Genomic DNA, 20,064 nt, shown 5'->3' on the forward strand with positions numbered 1-20,064 from the left:
TTTGTTATATTGCGATATTTTTAAAATATCTAACAGAAACTTTATGCTACTGTTGTGAATACAGATTTTTTACTGTATGGCACTTATTCATAATGTTAAATGTTACAAATAGTACCTGCTTCCCGCCTATTTCGTATAGATAAGTGTCGCCGCCTAGCGTATAGTAGCGTCATTTCATTTCATACTTTTATGACTTCCGGTTATTATAGTTAAATTTAATTAAGTAACAATGATTATCAATCCGAACAGTGGAGAGGTTATTATTAATTATTGATATAAATATAATTATTTATTTTACATGATATAAATTCATCATTGGTTATTTTACTCTTGACAACTATGACGTCACGTTATGATTTAGTTTGTATTTAATTTCTCAACTTTGTGTTTCGATATTTTAATATTATTTTACGATCGTTATAAATATCTTTTAATTATTAATGTGTTTTAGATAGAATTATAACGTTTGGTTTGTATAATAATACTCCGGAACTATTATTAAAACGTACTTGTATTGTTAACATATTCGTGCTACCAACAGTAGACACTAACTTTGCAAATATTATAAAATAGAGGGTTGTTTAGCAGATTCATTGATATACTACCATCAGCGTGTAATATTAACATTATAGCGGAAGCTATGCTGAAATTGTTATCGAATAAATTTGTGTACAGTGAAAATATTATTTTACTTCTCCCACCTTCTGTAACATCTCAGAAGTGGGCATAAAACTGTTGGGATCCTACGCTACGGGTCTCGGCAAGAAGAAGAATCGAAGAAAGCAAAAACGGAAATTTTTTTTCTTCTTCTACACCACGCCCTTACCAAGAAATCAACTACATGTGACACACAGAATTGGAACTCAAAGAAATTTGTAATCAAGCTTCGTCTACAATACCCTGATGAACGCTGGTACAAAGACTTCGAAGACTACAATATCGTCATACAAGCGTGTCCGGATACAGCATTCTACGACTAGTCGACTTTGTTGAAAAATTTGATGTCATGTCGGTAAGAGCAAAGGATTAAGGAAGACTTCGAGAAGTGCAACATTATTGGAGAAGACGCTTTATCGTCTATCATCAAAAGCCTTCTGGTGGAGCTACGTTCAAATGCCTTCCAGCCTCAAAACGTCTGATTAATTCTTTGGGTTTTCATCTGAACAAGAAAGAAGCAACTAAGAAGACAGAAGCATCGTCAATGCGGCAGCGAACGTGTAGAAAACTTGCAGTGTATGGCGCCTCTCCTACGCTTCAGCCCTCTGGACTGGGGCCCTGCTACACCTGCGGGAGCACGAGCCTCTAGTCGCCGCGCCGCCGTGCCGCCGCGCCGAGCCATTTGCTGGGTTGCTGCGACATCGTAAACTCCGCGGCAGCAAACGCATACAGTCCAGGTTAGTCCAGCTATGTATACTTTTATATAGTAAACTTTTTTTTGCGCTTATACAAACGCCTCGCCATTGGTGTGCCGCGTGCATATAAAATTACATAATACATTGGTACGACATGTAAATTGCGTATACTGCCAGAAAAATAGTAAAAATCGCCCATTGTTATGAAAAGTTTTGGAGGTGCTCACTAGTAAATATTAGAGTGGAGTAGTAGGTATAGGTTACATATGTCTATGTGACGAGACATGCAGGTATATGGATAAAGTACTCGTGATGTGTTCAAGTAGTGATACGTGAAAGTTAAAGTTTTTAATGATTATTATACTGTTATACATTTTATAGAAGGCAGTAAATGATCAAGTTGCTGGTACAACTAGTCACTGATTCAAATACCTATTAGTAATCTTGTCCTGTACAAAAGTCTTGCAGTCGTATAATAGTTTCTAGCAAGAAAACTGTTTATAACCTTAGTTGATTTATTTTAAATGTATGACTTCTTACCAAAGCTACATTTTATTGATTTGTTTGAGTAATAATAAAAAGTAAACAGGCATTTTGTACAAAGTTCTGTTTAGCTAATTGGGTAAATTATAGCTCTCCTTGGCGAAGTTGATAAGTGAATAGAGCTCTTTCACAAACAGTAAAAAAAAAACAGCATATAATATATCAAATATTAGAAAAAACCTTTTTATGTTTAGATCCATCCAACTGCCAAGTAAAAATAAATAATATCCCGTTCATAACGCCATGTTACCTAAAACAACCAAATTAACATATACCGATATCAAAAGAGTCTCGTAAAGTATTCCATAAAAGTGTTAAATAACCGCGGGCAAAGTAAGATTGATTAATATTATTAATTGAATTACTTGTACGGTAGGTTGCACAATTAGCTATTAAATGTTATTGCTTATTATATCACCCTACAAAATACTCCCATATTAAACTGTTCATGAAATATAACAACTTATCGTAACTAATCATAATTATAGTATTAGTTCAGAATTCAGTTTATCCAGTTTTTATTACAGTCAGACAGGACATCTCAAAGCATTTAAAATTAGATACTTGATATTACTTGGTGTTGACGTTTATGACAGTAAAGCGTTTACAGAGTTCATTAATAGCGCTATAGTAAATTAGAATCAGTAGGTACTAGCCAAGACGTGATAATTAGGTATGCCTATCGCGTACTTTATTGAAGTAACTTCTGAAGAAGAGTTCTATCATATAATTCGAGGATTTAGCTGATGTACATTTGATAAATAATAAAATCTGCTCTTAGGGTTTGTCTGTACTTATCAATTGCTCAACGGGCTATTTTAGTTCTAATATAATTTATTACCTCGTTTACTCCCAGCTTAAGGGTGGCTAGCTATTCAGGATTTCGGTTCACAAATAAGATACTTGTAAGCCAGGAAAGAAAGAAAATTGACAATTCAAGCTGGCTCTCTAATTAGAATACAGTGGTATACGGCTAACTCTAACTGAACAGAGTCGTCTTCTTTTCGCGATTAGAAATGATAAGCATTATACCCTGAACATAAGAGCCCTTAATCACAATTCAACATTTAGTTTAGGGTAAGTAACACACCAAAGTTACCGCATCTTACTGTAGCTCAGGGCCATCTAGTTTCAAATTCAATACGAAAATTACAACTTTCATCGCACCTATACGCAAAACTATTATATTAGTTAAAATAACTGCTTAAATAAGAAAACTATACTGAGACCGATTAATTAAGCTAAAACTTAACAATTAGTAGTAGTTGCAAAAATATCATATTTAAGTAATTAATACCACAGGTTTTAAATAAGTGAAAAAAATATAAAGATTTACTTTTTCTTATATTAAAAAAATACATGCAGTATTGTGTACCATGCGCTTATGGAAAGTTATCGTATGCAGCAGTTAAAGGGAGTTCTAATTATTTATTTGAATACTATATGTGTCTACATCATTAAGGGGCCTTTTGTAAATACTAGGGAACCATTTATACTATGGTGCTAACTGTATCAATTGATTATTCTTACAAAATGTGTTTTAGTCAGGGTATTCCTGTTACAATTTTCAGTTCACTATATACTATCAAAAGATTAAAAGTTAATGGGTAAATAAATAATATCATTTGGATTAGGTTTACATATAAAATTATCATAATATGATTAGTTGCTATAATCCTCCAAAATAGTTTGACCGGTTCTGATTAGGTTTTATATGTAGATAATATTAGGTAGGTCCGAGAAAAGGTTGTTATACATTTTTGATACCCTTAAACGATAAGGGTGGTTAATAGTAAAACTTCTAAAGCAAAGCAACATTGGTTGGGTCAGCTAGTTACTTTATAATAATGGAGTAAAGCTTCCACTACCCGTAATTTAAGTTTGTTGAAGAATGGTAAATCAGGGTTATATTGAATGCTATAGAACTTTATGTATGCTAATGGTCAGGTGTGTGTAAATTTAAACGATCATAGATGGCTCGAGTAAATAGTAGTTATTATGTCCGATAGTGGAAAAACGTGAGACGATACACTTTTCTATATCACACGAGGAATTAATACTCCTTATTCCAGTAAGCTCATCATAATGTTCAGTCATAAAAATGTTTGAATGTCAGTTTGTCCAACCCGCGAACTACAGCCACCTAATGTAGGTACAAGAGCAAGACCTACACAATAAACGGAACAATAGCTATATCGACAAAAATATGTCTGTAATGAAAATGGTGTTTCGTACCCATATATTATTATTATAGATATACACAGAATTACTGATTTTGGAAACATATGTTTTTTTTGGGAAAACTACAATATAAATGTACTTATATACTAAAATCTAATCATAAGAGATTTCTAAAGCGTAACATGAGATAGGTCGATACGTATAAAATTTGTACTATAATGTGTGGGGGCTAAGACCTTAAGGGATGCAGTTTACAGATTCAATTAATTCAATTCAAAGTTCGTCTATTGATAGAATGTGGTAGTGAATAAGTACAGATATTAAATTATATTCTTGTAATATTAACAAGATTAATAGTTCTACGTATTTGCAGATTGTTCTGGTAGATAGGGAGGAAAATGAAGTTACAGATGTCCTTATATACGGTAGTCGAGAATTAACATTGATTTTCACAGTTCTAAATAAAAAAAACGCACAATTGAAACAATATTATTGTAAGATTCTCTCTATGTGACTTATGCATAAGTGGCGATATATGTGATTCGGTTCCTCTTGGTTTACTTCTACGTGACTTCTGTCTTATGTGGCACTCGTCAGTGATTCACTTCTATGCGACTCACGTCTGTCTAATATCTATATATTCGACTATGGCTTACCTTTTACTATATGTCTGTATGATATACGACTTTGTGACCTAAGTGTGTGTGACCTGCGTCTGTGTGACCTGCGTCTGTGTGACCTGCGTCTGTGTGACCTGCGTCTGTGTGACCTGCGTCTGTGTGACCTGCGTCTGTGTGACCTGCGTCTGTGTGACCTGCGTCTGTGTGACATGGGTCTGTGTGATACACGTTTTTGTCTGTGTGAAATACCTAAGTATTTGTGTGCTTACCTAAATTGAACGAACGAATTCCAAACGAAAAGGAGATTTAAACCTACGTCTTACTAGACACGGGCATAAGTTAGTTATTTCTGCATATCGTCTCCAAAGAGTAAAAAAAAAATCTATTGTAGGTTTGGGTGTACTCTTCTATAACAAGATCCCCAAGACTGTGATGGACCTGCCAATGCATAGCTTTAAGCAATGTGTTAAAAAACATTTACTTAGTCGAGGTTACTACAACATTGATGAGTTCCTATAAAGATAAAAGCGCTTGGAGGCCATTGGGTCAGCTTTTCCACCTTCACACAGGAAATAAAACTATAAGAAATTGTAATTGTTATCAATTGTAAATTATAATACTCTATGACTTTTTCAAAAGAGCAACTGTTGAGTTTCTTGCCGGTATCTTCTCAGCAGAACCTGCCTTCCGAACCGGTGGTAGAATCTTTACAAATAGTCTACTGTCGTGTCAAAAGTGCTTGTAAACTGAGCCTACTTGAAATAAATGATTTTAGATTTTGATTTTGATTTTGAATTGGTCCGAGTTATTTTGATTAATCAAGTTATCTTAGTGATTCATATTTATTGAAGTCGGAATGACCTAGTAACTAATATGCAGATAAAATTCAAATATGTGATTTTATAGTAAAATAAGTATTTCCAGATTAGGTACCTGTCTGGAAGTACTAATAGCGATGTTTTTGTTTTATCATAATTTCAGAATTTCTTTCATATAGATAGCACTATATACTTATTGTTTGGGTTTGAAGTCTAAGTGACCCATGAACATAATAACCAGAAACTAATTAGGCTTTATGATAGCACTTCGATTATGTATATTGATCAAAACCTTGTCAGTTTCAAATTACTGCTGGATCCTGTTCTTTCCAGATAACTGATGGTGCAGTGGGAGATACCAGAGTGTTACCAGAACGCCGTGGGACACGGCTTCTTCAGGATGGCCGAATGTTACAAATAGTACCTGCTTCCCGCCTATTTCGTATAGATAAGTGTCGCCGCCTAGCGTATAGTAGCGTCATTTCATTTCATACTTTTATGACTTCCGGTTATTATAGTTAAATTTAATTAAGTAACAATGATTATCAATCCGAACAGTGGAGAGGTTATTATTAATTATTGATATAAATATAATTATTTATTTTACATGATATAAATTCATCATTGGTTATTTTACTCTTGACAACTATGACGTCACGTTATGATTTAGTTTGTATTTAATTTCTCAACTTTGTGTTTCGATATTTTAATATTATTTTACGATCGTTATAAATATCTTTTAATTATTAATGTGTTTTAGATAGAATTATAACGTTTGGTTTGTATAATAATACTCCGGAACTATTATTAAAACGTACTTGTATTGTTAACATATTCGTGCTACCAACAGTAGACACTAACTTTGCAAATATTATAAAATAGAGGGTTGTTTAGCAGATTCATTGATATACTACCATCAGCGTGTAATATTAACATTATAGCGGAAGCTATGCTGAAATTGTTATCGAATAAATTTGTGTACAGTGAAAATATTATTTTACTTCTCCCACCTTCTGTAACATAAATTTAACATCAATTATTGTAAGTCACATGACAAGAACGGCGTTATTTGAAATACTATGGTCCAGAATGAGGTTCATAACTATATTATTGAAAAGAAATTGCTTAAAATACAACTATACTAACAGACAAAAGGTTATGATGATACAGAAATTTATTTGTACGTATAAACATTTGTTGTGTCACGTCAATTGTGCTAGTAAATCATTTAAACTGATGGTAAGCTTATAATTTTTTTCTAATATTAATATAATGGTATATTAATTTTAATAACTGATTTTTACTTTTTCCACAGATGTTCATACACCTGATATTTGAATTTTCCAAGATAACTTTTTACATATATTATGGTATCACCATGTTTATTAATGATGTAAGGTATTTTTTATATTCCTTTTTCTGTATTTATTGTTTACTTAGTATTATTTTAAAACTAAATCGTGGATTTAGACTCTTAATATATATTTTAATTTTGTAAACTTTAGTATTTTAGTGCTATTATTTTTAGAATGCTACTAACATAACGATAGGTGTGACAGGAGATGCATTACTCAGTTTGTTGGTGATGTGTTCCACGACTATATTTGCAGAAATGGCAAAAATCGAACACGACAAAATCAAAGAAATTCTAAGTAGTTGCTTGCTTCATTGTTCAGGTAAATTCCAAATACATTAAAATACATTATTGGGTCCATACTGGAATTGGCATTTTGTCGTACTAACCACTTTGATCTCAAATATCTCCTATTTGATTAGGAATTCCAATTTCAAATTTATACAGTTATTTACTCATTGTTGTGTTTTGAAAATCCCAATTCATTTGTTTCTGCCTCTTTTGGTGTTTTCTTCGCGTCACTCAGTTTACAAAACGGAATGCTTGAAATATTGCGTTATTTACGAGTATGAGTTCCATCGTGGCACCAGTGCTGCAGAAACGGCTAGAAGGATTAATAATGTGTATGGCAGCAGTGTGGCAAAAGAAAGCACAGTGCGTTTTTGGTTCCAACGTTTTCGTTCTGGAAATTTCGACCTGCAGTACAAGCTTCGTGGGGATAAGTAAGTACCAAAAGATAACGGGGAAAACTTGAACTGACGAATTAGTCAGGATAATCTTTCAGTATGGCCTGCCCAGAGCCGTGATAGCCCAGTGGTTATGACATCTGTCTCCGACTCTGGAGTGTGTAGATTCGAATCTGGTCTGAGGCATGACAAAATAAATAATCAGTTTTGTGCAAATTAAATATCACATGACAGTGTCTCAAACGGTGAAGAAAAATCATCGTGAGGTCTCCTAGAATACAGGCATTTCTAAGAACTTTCTTAATTTTCTGCGTATGTGAATCCGGCCGATCCGCATTGAGCGTGGTGGAGCTATTTGGCCTAACCCCTCGTATTCTGACAGGAGACTCCCGCTCAGCAGCGAGCCGAATAAGAATTGATAATGATAAAAAATGATGATGATGGCCTTATCAATTTTTACATAATACCTATCTATAGGTATGTACAACTTAGCTTCAGTATTTAAAAAAAGCCGTGCATTTCACTACGACCTATCACTGCCTATTTTGTAACCAATAGACCGGATATAGTCTTAGGCGATCGCCATGCAATAGTTATTGTAGATATATTTAAGGTATTGTTCCTCTCTCCGCGTCGTGTTCCTCATTATTGAGGGTCGTGACCCCTATCACACATTCATAACTTTTTTCCGCACGATGTCACGCCATGCGGCTCGGCTTTTCGCGACTTGTAGAGCTTCGTGTACTTTTGTATCGAGAGTGGTACGGATATGATCTAACCATCGCATCGGGCTACGTCCCCGAGGTCTCTTTCCTTCCACTTTGCCAGTGATAACAAGTTTCTCTAGGTTATCTCCTTCTCTCCTGGCAATGTGACCGACGTACTCGAGGATCCTCTGAAGACAGGTGGTGGAAAGTCTTTTCGAGATGTTAAGTTATTTCAACACCGTGGAAAATGGAGTTTCCATAACTGGAAGGTATCGTTCCGCATGACGATAATTAATTTGGTGAAAGCTGAATTGTAAAAAAGGAGCATAAAATCAAATATTATAATATTCTGTTTCAGATACTTGTCTGCGTCAAATGATATACGACACCGTGGAATATATTGAAACTCGTACAGCCAGATACACGATATGGCGTATATTTCCCATTGATATCAATTTATTTATTGGTCTCATAAATATTTGTGTTGCATATATTATAATTTTATTACAGTTTCAATATTAATAGTAATGTAAGTAAAATATTTTTAATTTTAATGTAAGTTTCTTCTATAGATAAGTTATTATTATAAAGATTTATTTAACCATAAACTCAAAATTCGAAGAAAAACAACAACAACAAAAGTTAACGTAACATGGCGCTACAAATCGGTAGCCCCTCGTACAAATTTTGTAAAAATATAAAATTTCAATTCATACCTGTATTAAAGTAAATTTATAATTTATAGGTAATAGGTAATTTGACCATAAACTGTCTTTAAAATAAAAAAGAAATAACAAGTTTTGAAAATTTTATCACGGAGGGGTTAAAGGTTTGTGTAAAAATATTCATTAGGTATTAAAACAATTGGTACATGAACCAGATAGGTTTCATAACTGTAAAACAACGTATTTTTTTTAAAAAGGGGTTGTTAGTTTGTTTGAAAATGTATACATTTTCAAGTGAAGATTTACGAATAAAGCTTTTGATACTAATGCAAAGTTCAGAAAGAATTCACGTGCGGCTGCTAGTAATAAAAACTTTCATGACATACCTATGTAATAATAATAATGTCATCATTATTGACCATGTTTTTTAATTTATTTATTCTTGGAAGTGTTATTTAATACAATCCTAAAAATAATACTATGTGTTTAATTAGGTACAATAACTGCTTTAATAATAAACTTTGGCAAAACACATTGATTTTTACATTAAAATCCCTATTTTATCCTCAAGGGATGGTTGTTAGAGAACGGGAGCTTATGAGAATCAATTAGTGTAATTTTATTTATATTGTTATCGGGATGATATTTGTGAGAAATCACTCATACTAGGCATTCATATTTAGTAGTAGGTACATACAAAGATAATCACTAGTCACTTGGGGGAATCCTTTGATATCCTTGTTATAAGGAGATTACTTTTTTTATTTTAATAAAATTAAAGAACGACGGACACCAAAGTATGAAAACTAAAATGGAGTGGAATAGATAGACTATGAACGTTTGTTTACGATGGTGAGATAGCGAGGGTCGCATTGTATGTATTGTCATATTTTCCAGTTGTGAAAATTGAACCCGACCTTGGATATAGAATTCAGGGTAATTCAGTTGAAATACCCACTACGTTACTTGGTCGTCAAATAATAGCAATGCCGTAATGAGTCAATTCATAAAATAAAGTATTTACCGGTAACTTTTTACTCTCACAGTAAAAAAATACATAAAATAAAATGTGTGACTTATCTTAAGAAATACAAAATATAGTTCGGTTGGTATGCGATTTTTCACAAATCAGGTCAGATTGTGTCCGTTGTTTTTTATCTATGACAAAATGAGAAAAACTTACATAGAAGTAAATAATAAGCTTTCTCAAATTAACGCGTGCAAATTCAGGGACATTCTCGTAAGTTATTATATTTACGAGTGTCTAAGTGCAGACATTCTTACTTAGCTTAGTGTTATATGGAATTATATATACATAGCTCGCTTTTGAAGTCTTCTAACAAAGCTAGTTTGTGAAGTAAGAGGGCTCACGCACGTTTTCGAAGACAAGGGCGCTACACCGCAAGTTCGTCCCAAGTGTTGCGTCCTTTCAAAGTACAGACTGTCTGTTACATGTGCTGTATTGTGTCTACTTGTAGCACTGCCTCGTATGTCGACTTTATTATGGTTCGAAAATGTGTCGCCTCGTTGCTCTTGTGATAGCCCAGATATGACATATGTCTTTGATTCGGAGGGTGTAAGTTAGAAACCGGTAAAACATATACCTCTAATTTTTCAGTTATGTGCATTATATGAAATTACATATTACGTTTCTCAAACGGTAAAGCAACCTACTCGTACAGACATGATAATTTTCTTAATTTTCTCTGTATATGAAGTCTGCCGATCAGCATTGGACTGTTTATAAATTATTAGATATAACTTAACCCAATATAACCAAACCCAACCCACGAGCTTATTTTCATATTTTAAACAATCTCGTGCTAGTAAGCCGAATATGATGATCATGTACGGCTGCAAATCATGAGATCATGGGATCTCTGGTTATGAAATATTGTATTTTTCATTCATTCAATGTTAATTATATGGAAATTAGCATACGACAACGGTCTGCGTTATTAACATCTGATAACACGCCCAAAGGGCTAAACATCAGAGCCTCGAAGCTACTTACGATGTTGCATTCTGTTAGTGTGGCAAAATGTCACAATGTGTGAAATAGCCTAAAATCGATGTTGAAGTTAGATTTTATCAAATTCTATCTACTTTTATAATAATAATCTATCTATCTACTTTTAAATATTTTATTTTCTAAATACTATCTACTTTTAAATATTTTATTTTATAACTTATATTTACTTAATAGTAAAAAAACGATGAAATGATGCTTAAAATTTGACATGCTCGAAATTTACTGTAATTACTGGTGAGTTATAGTTTTAAACTGTATTTGGTCTTCTCCTTTACAAAAAAAAATGCATTAATCAAAATTATTACGATGGCTGTCAAAAAGATTCTGAACAAAAAATTAAACGTAAAACAAACTATGATAAACGAGCGACCCGTCGATGATAATGACAGGTGTCATCTGAATTTGAGAGTGACCAAGTTTTTATGATCCAATCCTTTTATCTCATAATGAGCGATCAATCATCTTTGTGCATTCTCCACCTACCTGATATTGGCAACGTAACATGTACTAAATTAATAAAACTAATAAATAAATAAAATTTAAATAATTAATAAATTAATATAATACTAGCGCACGCTTGCGACTTTGTCCGCGTGAAATTAAGTTCGATTAGTTATGTATTACAATACATAACTAATCGAACTTAATTTCATAAATCCATCACCAAAATACAGTTTTACAGAATTTGTATTTGAAACATTTTCATTTAGATTTAAATATAATGTACTAATTGACCTTATAAAGTACAGATTTAACTAAAAATATTATATTTGCTTTTGCCAGCATGAAATTTGGGTCAATTTACTTATTTACTCAAGTTTAAATTTAGCTTTTAGACGACTAATTTTAAGCAAAAAATATTATAAAGAGCAGATTGGTTTGGTATATTTATTATTACCAGTTATGGAGTAAACAAATTTTGGAAAATAAAATCAATAAAAACAATAATATTTCTTAATAGTTGTACCGTAATGAAAAGATAAACTCTGGATAAAATTTCAACCTCAAAAATCTCCTATTCCATTAAATTATAACATATCTAGAAGTAATTAGTGGAAGTATCTCCATCGATGGGATAGCACTTAAACAAATTGATACTAACGTATATAACACTCCGTCGTAACTACTCTTCCACTGATGTGCTTTCGCTAACGAAAATGTTTTACAAATATTTAAAAACATTACGTCATAAAATAATTTCTCTACACACCATTATGGTGGTCAGATTTTTATTTGGTTATTACAGTGATATATTTTCTAAAAAGATTATCCGGTTTCTTGTCAGAGTTTATTGTTTTTCATACTTTCTTATATCTTTGATACTTGCGATTAATAAACTAGCTAAAGTCCCGCCTAGACCATCTATACATTTCACAATTATGCTTACTTCTCAATTCATTGGCAACATATTAATGTGTTTGTTTATAAAAAACGATAGTTTTTTATTGTTTTGTTCAAATATTGAAATCATAGATACGGTGATTGGTCTTAAAAAAGACAACTTTGATGCAAACATAACGATTGCTTTATTTTCTACCGGAATATTAATTAAATATTTTTATGAATTGTTTTGTTTTTATAATGAAACTGCATCATTTACTGTTTGGCATTGCATTGTTATGACGAATTTGACAACTAATTATCTTAGCCACATAACGAACACAGTTACTTTTGAGTTGTTTTGGTCAAGAATGAAATTTATTGTATTGAAAATGGACACACGCCCAACTTCATCAACTGAACATAACGTGATTGTACTGAAAAAATGTTTGAAAATTTACAAACATATATTAAATAACATCAAATGTATTAATAAACCCCTGAAATTAGTGGTTAGTAGAAAAAAATAGTATTATAATTTATGTTTTCTTGATAAGACTACAAAATATACCAGCTATATGTTATCGCCGCGTTGCAACGACTTGCAGTACAGACGGCTTCAGTGTGCTCGTGGTGTTCGAGCTGTCCATATATATCCCTTGTTGTGAAATTTTTTGTGGGTTACTTGGGATAGGCGGGGAGAGTGACTTGAGTTTAAATGGGAGTGTTTGTTAACAGTCAAAGGATCCTTTAACCGTACACACAACGTTCACAAGTGCGTGACTTCACTCAAGGTCATTCTCTGCTATTCTAGGGTCTTATTTTGGTTACAGTTTGATACTGTTTTGATAAGTTGTCCTGACAAATATTGTGAAAAAACCTTTGTTCGACATTAGTTTTCTTATTTTTGTAATCACTTCTGTGTCTGCTAAAATATATATAAAGGCTTGGCCAAAGGGCTGTCTACCATCATCGCAACTTGGTATAGAAAAAAAGGGCACAAAAGTTCCTGACAATTTTTTTTTTATTTATAAAAATAGGGGTAGTTTTCTGGCGTTGAATGGAAATCAACAGCCTGTAACTTAGCACAAGTAATGATTACTACGCCTACATTAGTTTAATTTACGTGATGTAAAATTTTGGATAACAATTTCCTCTCAGTCATTACATAAACAAACTGACAATCATAGTCACAAGTTTTTAATGTAAATTTGCCCAAATATTTCAGAAAAGTACAGAATAAACCTATTATTTTTTTATTAATACTCACTTATTACTTTTTTGCAGATGCTTTTCAACTTGGCGTATAATTTAGTGAGAATAATATTTTGTATACATCACGGTATAGTGCTATTTATTGGAGACGTAAGTAACTAAATAATATTTTGTATTAGTAGAATATATTAAAAAAAGGAAAATAAAAGTAGAATTTGAACTATCCTGAGTGTTTTTCATATTAATTGACTATGAAACTCACGTGATACAAGGTATGCCCCTCTCCCGACGCGCGCTGTGAGCGGCCGCTCACAGTCGTACTGCCGTGTCGCAGTTGGGGTCGTGCCGCGTTGCAAAAACCAGCTCATGACTAAGGGCCATGTACTAATCGTTAATTACTTACTCCTATATAGACCAGGAGTTATTTAAGAAAACAAAACACTTATAATCCAATAAAAGTGGTTTGGTGAAGATCATTTTAATTCAAATCTTAGATCATGTAAATTGTATCAAATATAGATATTGTGTTCTAACAAACTTTACGTTTCTCTAGGGTATGACTAAAATAAGCATTAATGTCATATACGAAGCTTTCATCGGTGTAGCATTTGGTTGCGCATCTTCTCTACTTGCTGAAATGGTGATAGATGAATATGAAAAACTGAAAGCAACTCTCGGAAATATGTTGATTTTTAATAGAGGTATTACTTTCTGCTTTGTACATTGTTATAGATTAAGAACCTGCGATAGCAAGACCTACCTAATTTTAGAAAATCTGATAGTTTGTAAACTCATGCTCCTATACCATAGGTAAGTGTACCTACCAGAGGCGATGAGTCTTAACAACACGATTCCGATCGGGTTACCTTTTAAAAATCCATACAACCATATTCATTGTTGTAAAAGTTTAAAGTAAATAGGTATTTAATATTACGCCAGCATTTCTATAATCTGTACAATAAACGCCTCCTCGCAAGTAAAAATAAGTAAATATTAATTAATTTCTAATTCTCTAAGAATTTCTAATTTTCCAACTCTCTTTTAATTTTTTGTTGACAACACGCTAAAACTACTGAATGAATTTAAAAGAACTTGACACGATTAGACCTTAATACATAGGTTACTTTACTTTAGCTAAGGTTACTTTTTGTCGCGAAAATTAAATCAAAAGGTGTGAAAGAGGGGTTGAAAGGTTGTATGAAAAGTCCTTCATTTTCAAGTTACATTTGTAAAAATTGGTATGTGCACTACTAAAAAAATACTATAAAATAATGTCATTCGACATTTTTCTAAATTCTACCTTTAAAGGGTTGGGTAATACGGGGTTAAAGTTTTTTATATACAGATCGTTCATTGTTTCAAGTTTTAATTTTGTAAAATATGTATCTTTTTATGTTTCAGATAAAAAACTGCGACACTACATTTTCGAAACTTTGGAATATATAGAGACGCGACCTCCGAAGTTTACGATATGGCGACTGTTTCCAATAGATATTAATTTATTTACAGGACTTATTGAGCTGTCTACTTCATACATCATTATTGTGCTACAATTTCAGTATGTGAATTGAATTCTCGTATTGTTATTGTTGTTGTTGTTGTATATGTCATATAAATAATAAAATTGACAGAAATAAATATAATTTATATTGCTATACATTTTATTATTAATAATTAATTTTAATGTAAAATTTAAATTCGTGTACAAAAATACAATTTTAATAAAAAACATACAACCGACTTCAAAACCTAAAACGTACCCACTAAACTAAAAAGCGACAAATAACCTGCTGATCAGTTTAAAGACGGTGCATAGCCGTGTCGTATTAATTTAAGCCGTTTCTGAAAAAATTAAAGTGCACTGTCTGAAATACCTAAAAAGTTTCAATATTCATTTAATACATCATCGGCCAGAACCGTCTTCAAACCGATCACCAGGTAGAACAAGATAATATAACGATTTTAGAGGGTACGTTTTTAGGTTTTGAAGTCGGTTGTTTTTATTTTTAATTTTATTATCTTTCCCATTTTTAGTGTAAAATATATAAATACTCCGTGTAAAAAAATACCGGTCAACTTGAGAAGCCTTTGTCTTGAAGCCTTGAACTTCGAACCTTTTTGAAGTTGGTTAAAACTTTCTTTCGCTTATATTATAAGCTATTTGAAGTTATTTGTTATTTCACTTTTGCCTTTACTTGAGCCATGGGGCACACCATTTTTATTGCCTTAGTAATCACCTTAAGGTCCCAGTCATCATCATACATTTGACAGCCTTCAGTACAAAGTTTACACCTTCAAGGCAAGAGTGAATAGGCATTTTCTAGGCAAGTGCGCTCCAGCCTAGACCACATCATTGCTTTCCACCTGGCATGATTATAGTCAAGCATAACGCTAATAAGATTAAAAACACAAATAAAAAAATTAAACATTATCAACTGCCTGCTTGAAGAAGCATGGTGACTAGGCCATGGTGCCATATACAAATGGGATTTAATAGGTTAATTTAATATGACTACTATAAAAGTAACAATGATGTTTTAAATGTTTGTTACTATAACAACGATATGCTTAATAATAATAAAAACTTGTAATATACAATGTATGTGATTGACACAAATTCAATCATGTTAAGTAAAATAATAGTAGGTAATTATATAGACATTATTTCAAAGGTTGCCTTGTATTCAGTGTTCTATAAACAGCTTACTAAGTAAACATTGTTCATTCAATACAGTCATCATCATGACTTCTTTAAAATTTATCATGCTTTTAGGGATTTTGTTTGGATATTACAGTGAGATTTTCAAATCAAATGTCCTAAACTATATGGTTAAATTTTACTGCATCAGTTATTTTGTGGTTATAATCCTTGATTTGATATATCTAAGTTCTACCTATACCTCACCGATCTTAATTACTTTCAATGTCATTCTGATCTCACATTTTATTGCAAATATAGTCATAGCAATATTTTCTAGAGAAGAAATGCCTAAACTACATTCTATTATCAAAACTATTGATATTATGATTGGATTTCAAACTAAATACTTTGATTTAATTGTGACTATACTGTTCTTTATTTTTTTTATTGTGCTTAAAGGTTTAAGCGAATATTTGGCATTTAATACTACAATAGACGGAATCATTCATCGTGTGTGCGTAATTTGTTTAATATTAACAAATCATTTGAGCCATTTATCAAGATCAGCTATATTGGAACTGATATGGTCAAGAACAGCACACATGGCTGCACAGTTAAAAATAAAATGTAAAAGCGACAACATTACAATAGAGAACAAAATGTTTACGTTGAAAAAGTTTTTACATTTATATAAAAATATATTAGATGCTATGAGTAACACAAAAATATCAATGAAATTGGCGGTAAGTATGATAGCTATTATAATGTTGACAGAAACCAGTAGACCTATCATACGACCAAACAACGTATCTCGTGACGATAAATAGACAAATGTCAACCAATAGCAGTGCAACTGGAAATATCGCTCTTTCGTCGCGTTGGGTTAGGACGAAAGGGACTGGGACCACTCCGCCGCCATTTATTGACATATTATTGTCTATTTCTTCTCACGAGATAATAAACAAAATTGTTACACGCTGGGCATATAGGTTGCAATTTATGAGTAACCATCTATATCTATACTTATAATAACACTGCTCGATTTTTTTTTAATTTTAGAAGATTTTACTTATACCATTTGTAACAACAAACGTTAGCGTAGCATAACGGACGACAGCGCCATTTAGAATCTATACTTATAATACGAGTTCTGTACATTTTGTACATTCTGTACATTGAAGATGTTTTGAAAAATGTTGTAGGGGGGCATTATATAATCGATACTGAAGATAAAAACATTTTTTTTTCGATTTTTTGTCTGTCTGTCTGTCTATTTGTCTGTCTGTCCGTGTTTTTTTGTTATTCAGGCATCACGCTGAAACTACTGAATGAATTCAAATGAAACTTGGCAGGGTTTAAGACCACAATACGGAGAAGGTTATAGGATACTTTTTATTGCAAAAATAAAATGAGAAGGGGTGAAATAGGGGTTGAGAGTTTGAATGGAAAGACCTTAATTTTTAGAGTTTTTAAAATTTGTTCATAAATCATAAAAAAAAATACGAAATACAATGTAATTCAAAAAATGTTAAAATTCATCCCCTAAAGTGGTGAAATAGGGCTTGAAAGGTACACAAGTTAAGTTCGTTTGGTTCTTAATTATATCAGCCGATAGCGTGCGACTTCCTGCGGTTTCATGTATGTCTGCTGTACGTATGGTGTGGGGTCAACCAACATTGAGCTTGGGATCATACTTTATTGGTATTTTCTATAAAAAATAATAGGTATGACTTAAAAACCGTAAAATTTTAGGCTAACATATTACGTTATTTTGGTAGGCCTTGATGTAAGCCTGTATCAGCCTGTAGAGTAGGTATATCGTACTATTTACGGGATTTAGATTCTGTATAATTAGAAATAAGTTGCGTGGCAACAGGGGCGTATCAACCGTATCAATGATACGGGCCCCCGGATTATGGGGCCCCTTATATGTGAAAGCAAAAATTAGTAAAATGTTATCCACAATCTCACTTCTTTAATCTGGTGCTGGTCCCGGAAAAAATCGTAAAAAACACTGTAGAGTTTTCATTTCAGAAATTACAAAAGTTAAAAAAACTCGTTCTTTGCCGGGTTAAACTTGCACCCAAAAGATGGGAACGTCATACATATTAAGTTAATTCACAGTCATATTTATTTTAAGCGAACATTTTTTTTGAGAGAATACGTTACCCTTAATTTGGGGCCCCCAACTAATTTTGCCCTCCAAGGCAAGCTACGCCACTGGTCCCACGGTGCTGGAATAGCAGCCCCGTACCGGAAAATGCAGTATTGATCGACCCCCCATGACGTGGACCAAGGACATCAAGCGGGTTGCAGGGAGCCGCTGGATGCGGCTGTTTTGTTTCGAAGTCCATGCAAGAGGTCCTTGTCCACCAGTCCATCGGCTGTTAGTGATGATGATAATGATGTTGATGAAGAAATAATGTAGCAACTATCCTCTACTGCCGATCAACTAGACAAGACTAAGTTAAACAAAACATTTTTTTTGTCGTAAATTTTAACTAAAATAATTATTTCTAGGTATTCATCAATGTAATATTTTCTTTGGTAAAAGTAATTTATTTTATCTATGGAAGTTTTGTAATCTTTAATTCAAATGTAAGTATTATTTTCACTTACCAAAAGGTACTGGTAAATGTACTTTAAATAAAGACTATTTTATTATTTTTTTTAAAATGAGTTTGAGATTTTTCCTTATACTTGTAGTATAAGATGGTTATACTCATTTTCTTCTAGTCATTTACCTATTGTATCACATTATTAACAATTTCATTTCAACTGTTTAAGGAGAGTGATATCTTCTTAATATTGAATGTTATGACAGAAGGGATAATTACAATAAGTTTAATGTGCGCACCAGCGTTCATAGCGGAGACGTTGTTGACCGAATACGAAGGAATTAAGCGAACACTTGGAGATCTACTGAATGTAGAAACATGTAACTATGATATGTATAGTTATGACATATTAATATAAAACGCGCGGTATCTACTAGTCCATTATAAAATTGAAGGAACAATGTTTTTTAATTACAAGGACAAATATTATAAACACGAAAGATTGGATGATTGTTACTCTTTAACGCCGCAACTACTGAACTGATTTGCCTGAAATTTGGAATAAAATAGATTTTACTCTGGATTAACACATAGGCTAATCTTTGTCCCGAAAAAACCATTGTTTCCCGAAATTAGTAAAAAACTGATGATTTTGATGGTATGAATGTTTTGTTACTTTTTCATGCCGCGACTACTGAACAGAATCACTTGAAATTTGAAGTGGAGATAGATTACAGTCTGGATTAACACATAGGCTACTTTTTATCCCGGAAAGTTCATGGTTCCCGAGGGATTTGTGAAAAACTAAATTCCACGCGGATGAAGTCGCGGGCGTCCGCTAGTATAAAATGAATTTTACTTTTTAGATGAAAATTTTCAACAACTAATTCACCTCGTTGTGGAGTATATCGACAACCGTCCACCGAAATTTACAGTATGGCGTTTATTTTCAATAGACATTACACTATTTACCAGTCTACTGCAAGTGTGTATCACGTATGTTATTGTGTTATTACAATTTAAATATTAAATAAAAGAATTAAATAAATTCATAGTTTTATTAAAAATTAAAACTGACTGACACTGACAAAAGTTGCACTACAGGTGTGGTGATGGGAAATACTCGTTATATATTATATCCAACCGTTAAAGATTATTTATTAAATGTAAGGTAAAATACGGTTTACTAATTTTTTGTAAGCCTATAAAGATTAGATATTAGATAATCATTCGACGTTACAACTCATTGCTACAAATATTTATTTTCATAACATGAAAAGAAATTTGGAAAAAATCTTATCATAAAAACAAAAACCCGACTGCTTAAGCGTAATTAATTGAAAAGAGAAAAAACAAGATGAGAACTAAACTA

The sequence above is a fragment of the Bicyclus anynana genome, chromosome 6 (genome assembly GCF_947172395.1).
Source record: "Bicyclus anynana chromosome 6, ilBicAnyn1.1, whole genome shotgun sequence".
Lineage (NCBI taxonomy): Eukaryota > Metazoa > Arthropoda > Insecta > Lepidoptera > Nymphalidae > Bicyclus > Bicyclus anynana.